The sequence below is a fragment of the Octopus bimaculoides genome, chromosome 18 (assembly GCF_046866305.1).
Source record: "Octopus bimaculoides isolate indiv1 chromosome 18, ASM4686630v1, whole genome shotgun sequence".
Taxonomy (NCBI): Eukaryota; Metazoa; Mollusca; class Cephalopoda; order Octopoda; family Octopodidae; genus Octopus; species Octopus bimaculoides.
In genome coordinates this window covers 29,354,633-29,360,632 of record NC_142945.1, presented here as the reverse complement: position 1 = coordinate 29,360,632, position 6,000 = coordinate 29,354,633, and the positions used below count along the sequence as shown (strand labels likewise).

Below are 6,000 nucleotides of genomic sequence, written 5' to 3'. Positions count from 1 at the left end.
AGCTAACTTCGTAGTTAACCTGCCTTTGATATTGCTGCACCTCTTATGTGTCCATAGCTTGCACCGGGTACATCTTATAGAGTTACTACCTACTCCTTTTCTACATACTGAGCAGGGCCATCTACCTGAAGGGGTTTGTGTTTTATCTACCTTCCTACTTATTAGGATTTTGGTTTTAGGTAGGTTGACTCTAAGGCCCTTCAATTCTAGTCCTTGCTTCCACACCTGAAACTTCTCCTCTATTTCTGATAGTGACTCCGCAATTAGTGCAAGGTCATCAGCATAGAGGAGCTCCCAGGGGCAACCTGTCTTGAATTCCTCTGTGATCGCCTGGAGGACTATGATAAATAGGAGGGGGCTGAGGACGGTACCTTGGTGGACCCCTACCTCTACCCGGAATTCATTACTGTACTCATTTCCAACCCTCACCTTACTGGCAGCGTCTCTGTACATGGCTCGCACAGCTCTCACTAACCATTCTTCTATCCCAAGTTTCCTCATTGACCACCAGATAAGGGATCGGGGGACCCTGTCAAAGGCTATCTCCATGTCAACGAAAGCCAAGTACAGAGGTTTATCCTTGGCTAGGTATTTCTCCTGCAGCTGTCTTACTAGAAATATGGCATCAGTGGTGCTTTTACCTGTCACGAACCCAAACTGCATCTCATCTAAATTGATTTGCTCCCTAATTAGTTGGGCTATGACCCTCTCCGTAACTTTCATAACCTGATCTAACAGCTTGATGCCTCTGTAATTATTTGTATCTAAAGCGTCACCTTTACCTTTGTAGCAGTTGACTATGGTGCTGCTACTCCTTCGTGTATCACCTGGTTCGTAATATGGGTGATGAGGCTGTAGCCAACACTGCCAGATATTTTGAGCATCTCTGCAGTGAATCCTGATGGGCCGGGGGCTTTCCCTGTCTTCATACTCTTAATTGCTTTATCCCAGGAGCAACCTGTCTTGAATATTTATATATATATATATATATATATATATATATATATATATATATATATATGTGTGTGTGTGTGTGTGTGTGTGTGTGTGTGTGTATGTATATATGTATGTGTATATCATCATCATCATCATCATTTAACGTCCGCTTTCCATACTGGCATGGGTTGGACAGTTTGAGTGGGGACTAGGCTGCACCAGGCTCCAATCTGATCTGGCAGAGTTTCTACGGCTGGATGCCCTTCCTAATGTCAACCACTTCGAGAGTGTAGTGGGTGCTTTTACATGGAACCAGCATGAGGGCCAGTCAGGCGGTACTGGCAATGGTCACGCTCAAATGGTGTTTTCCACGTACCACCAGCACAAGTGCCATTAAGGCGATGCTGGTAACGATCACGCTTGAAGGGGTCACGTAGCGGCCCTGGCCACGATCACGCTTGGATGGTGCTCTTAGTGATCCACTGGCATGGATGCCAGTCTTGCAGTGCTATCATCGAATTCAATTCCGATTTCACTTGCCTCAACAGGTCTTCACAAGCATAGTTTAGTTTCCAATGAAAGAAGGGTACGCCTAAATGGGCTGGTTACACCACCGGCATAGGCCACAGGTTATGGTCTCACTTGGCCTGCTGGGTCTTCTTCACCACAGCATATTTCCAAAGGTCTCGGTCACTAGTCATTGCCTCGGTGAGGCCTAATGTTTGAAGGTTGTGCTTCCTGGGTCTAACTCTTCCACAGTTTCACTCAACTGCTATGGTGTGACACTTTTTTTACATAGCTATCCTCATCCATTTGTACCACATGATCATACCAGCGCAGTTGTCTCTCTTGCACACCACATCTGATGCTTCTTAGGTCCACCTTTTCTCTCAAGGCACTTATACACTGTCTAGTATGCACACTGACATTACACATCGAGTGGAGCATACTGGCTTCATTCCTTGCGAGCTTACGCATGTATTCAGCAGTTACGGCCCATGTTTCACTGCCATGTAGCATAGCTGTTTGCACACAAGCATCATACAGTCTGCCTTTTACTCTGAGCGAGAGGCCCTTTGTCACCAGCAGAGGTAGGCGCTCTCTGAACTTTGCCCAGGCTATTCTTATTCTAGCAGCTACACTTTCAGCGCACCCACCCCAGCTACTAACTTGGTCACCAAGGTAACGGAAGCTGTCAACTACTTCTAGTTTTTCTCCCTGGAATGTGGCAGAAGTTGTTCTCTGCACATTTTCAGTGTTTATTGCTCCTGAGCATCTGCCACATACAATAGCTATCTTCCTAGTTCACCTTCCTTTGATATTGCTGTACCTCTTATCAAATATAAAATATACAAGAATAAGGGCAGAGAATTTTATTTTATATTTGATATCTCTAAGTTAGATGGTTAAACCATAAATCCCTCCACACGGGACTTCTTTTCATACGGGACTATTTGTGACGCACATGGAATAGATTTCTTTGAGGTGAGGTGCCTGAACTCGCTAGCCGATGAATTCGTAAGTGCCTTTCCTATCGTTGATTTTTGGTGTCGCATGGCCAAAAATTACCGTGAATTTTTTTAGAGACACTTTCAAATTTATCAGAATATTTGGGCTGAAGATTGGAATAGTGAAATTTCCATTCACTTAACCATGAAACGATTCGTATCCAATTAACTAAAGGCTTGGTTTGTTTACGCTTTTCCCTCCGGTTTTTTCTATGTGTGCCATAAATATCGCCATCCGCTTTAGAGAAAAATTTGTAGTTTGGAATCAGTAGTTCTTTGACTGCTATTTCTAAATTTTCAGTATGTTGGAGAAGCAACTCAATTGCTAATCCCTGTATATTTATTATATATATATATATATATATATATATATATATATATATATACATTATAGCCTCAGGCCAACTGAAGCTTTGTGAGTGGGTTTTTTTTACACTGAAACTGAAAGAAGACTGTCGTGTATATGTGAATGTCTGTGTGTATCCCCACCATTGCTTGACAACCAATGTTGCTGTGTTTACATTCCCATAACTTAGCAGTTTGGTAAAAGACACTGATAGAATAAGTACTAGGCTTACAAAGAATAAATCCAATGGTCAATTTTTTTGACCAAAGGCGGTGCTCCAGTGTGACTGCAGTCACATGACTGAAACAAATAAAACAATAAAAAAAACTATGCCATTTTAATCCTGAGCAAGGCCGGGTATCTCTGCTAGTTAGTAATAAAACTTGCAAGAACATTCTCATTCTGATAATATTTTTATATAAGTTATCCGATAAGGAACCTATTTACATAAATATATCAAATTTTGGTTTTTGTGGAATTATTTGGGCTCAACCTGTAGTTGTTTTATTACAAGTATTGTGAAGCTTTTTTACCATCTTCAATCATCATCATTTCACATCCTTTTTCCATGCTGACATCGATCAGATGGTCTGACCAGAGCTGGCAAGGTAGGGAGCTGCACCACATTCCAGTCTCATTTGGCTTGGTTTCTATGGCTGGGGCATTTCAGAAAATCAATTTTCTGAGTATTTGTAGTTTTTATGGTTCCTGTGCATCTTCCACATACAAACACTACTGTCTCCGTTAATCTTCTTATTATTCCATTATACCTCTTGTGTGTCCATAGCTTGCACTGGCTATGTCATATGGAATTCCTGCCTATACTGTTCCTACGTTTTGAACAGGGCCATTGGTTTGAGGCATGTAGGGTCCTGTTTGTTTTTTGCTTACTAAAACCTTAGTCTTAAGTTAACCTTTAGGCCCTTCATTTCCAGGTTTTGCTTCCACACCTGGAATTTGTTTTCTAGCTCTGATACAGAATCCAAGGAGCAGCCAATCTTGAATTCTTTTATTATGGCATGGAGTACAATGATGAAAAAGAGGGGACTAAGAACTAAGCCCTGAAGAACACCTACCTGTTCAGCAAATTCATCACTGTACTCATGGTTAACTCCCACCTTACTGACAGCACCTCTGTACAGCTTTCACAAGCCACTCATCTGCCCCTAGCTTCCTCAGAGCCTACCATATCAGACATCGGAGTACCCTATTAAAAGCTTTCTCTAGATCAACAATTTCCAAGTGTAATGTCTTGTTCTTAGTTAAATATTTTTCTTGTGGTTGCCTGACTATGAAAATGGCATCAGATGAAGCCAAACTGCATTTCATCTAGTCTAATTTTGCTCCTAGTTAATTGGGCTATAACTTTCTCTGTAATTTTCATAATTTCTATAATTGCTTCCATCTAAGGTATATCCCTTAGCCTTGTAGCAGCTAACAATAATGCTGCTACACCAGTCATTGGGTATTACACCTTCCTGAATAACTGGATTAACTATGCAGGTGACTAACTTGTATCCTACTCTACCAGATATTTTGAGCATCTCTACAGTGACTCCTGATAGACCAGGAGCTTTCCCTGTCTTCATATATTTAATTGCCTTATCTATCATGATGCTGTCTGCTAGAATAGCTGGTCCCTCTGTTGGGTTGCCATGAGGGAGACTCCCTTTATCCCCTTCATTCTCCTCATTTAAAAGCCTTGCATAGTAACTCTTCTTTGCCCCTTTCTTTTCAGAATCTTTAAGTGCAAGCATAACATTATCCATCCATACACACTTCTCTCTCCCACAACATTTTGATTCTTTCTGACACACTGTCTAGCAATCTGGAATACCTCAAGTCTCTGATTTTCATGCTGTAGGACATTGGCAAACCTCTTCTTTCTGCATCTTCCCTAGCTAGACAGACCTGATGTCTGTCTCCCCTTTTAGCTATCTGATATTGTTCTTTGCTACCTTCACTTTTTCATTCTTTCCAGACCCATCTCTTCTTTTTTATATCCCTGTCAACCTCATTGTTCCACCACAATGTCACCCTTGATCTGACAGGCTTTACTCCAACCACATACTTGATCTGTTATCCTCAGTAGATTGTCTCATAAGAACTTCCAGTTGTACTCCATGTCATATGTTTCTATTTCTTCCTCCTTCTCAACAAAGGCTTCATTAAGAACATCTCTAAATCTCTGCCTATTTGAAAATATTCTTGAGATTCCTTAGCCTCTTTTTCCATCCTAGTTTGTAATTCTAGATCCTTCTAACCCTAAGTCTGAAGTTGCTAACCTATGTTGAGTTGTACATTCTTCACCTGGGAAAGATTTTGCATTTACGAGCATTTTCCCTGTTTCTGGTGAAGATGTAGTTATTTGGCTGGTGTACCCACTAGACTGATAAGTGATCAGATGACTGGCAGGTTTCCTGAAGTTGGTGTTGCAGACCAGTAAGCCATGTGTGTCACAAAACTCCAGTAGCCTTGTTCCCTACTCATTTCTAGGGCCGAGCTGTAGCCTTCATGCACACTCTGTAATCCATTGGTGTCTTTTCTAACATGGCCATTAAAGTCTCTGTCATGATGAGAATGTCATTGTCTTACATCATTGAAGTAGCCCACAGTAGGGATTCAAAGAAATGGTCCTTCTGAATATCTGCGAGTCTGACATCTGGAGCATATGCAGAGATAAATGACACTGTTACATTAAATAAGGCTGTTCTTAACTTAATAACCCTATGCCATACTCTGACCACCTCAGTCACCTTATCCACCCATTTCTCTGCCAGAAAAATACCTACACCACCTAGACCATCATTGCTACCCACTTAGAAAAACTTGTATTTATGTTTTTTACCCAATGTCTAGCTGAGGCTCACCTCCATCACACCTCTCCTACACAGCACAGATCTACACACCTCTGTTCAAGAATTTCAACAATCTCTCCAGACATACCTTGCATTGTTCTAATGTTGATTGTGGCAGCCCCGAGCTTGTAGACCTGTGAAGGCGAGTATGAGCTTGTGGGGGATGTTTTCATCCTCTGGAAAGGAATACATCTTTTAGGTTGCTTACCTTGAGGCAGTGGGTCCTTGTGATTAGTGTAAGGAGATACAGGTAGAAGGTGCAGCATGAATTATGATTACAGTTTCTATTCTCTTCAGTCCCGTAAAGCCTTCACAGGTATGCACATAGATCATATAAAATATACATACACAT

General features: G+C 41.5%; 1 protein-coding gene across 9 annotated transcripts in view; it reads left to right on the top strand.

Moving 5' to 3' along the window:
- LOC106867759 (uncharacterized) overlaps positions 1-6,000 on the top strand; it is a 229,337-nt gene that overhangs the window by 43,870 nt on the left and 179,467 nt on the right. The gene's annotated exons all lie outside the window — the stretch shown is intronic.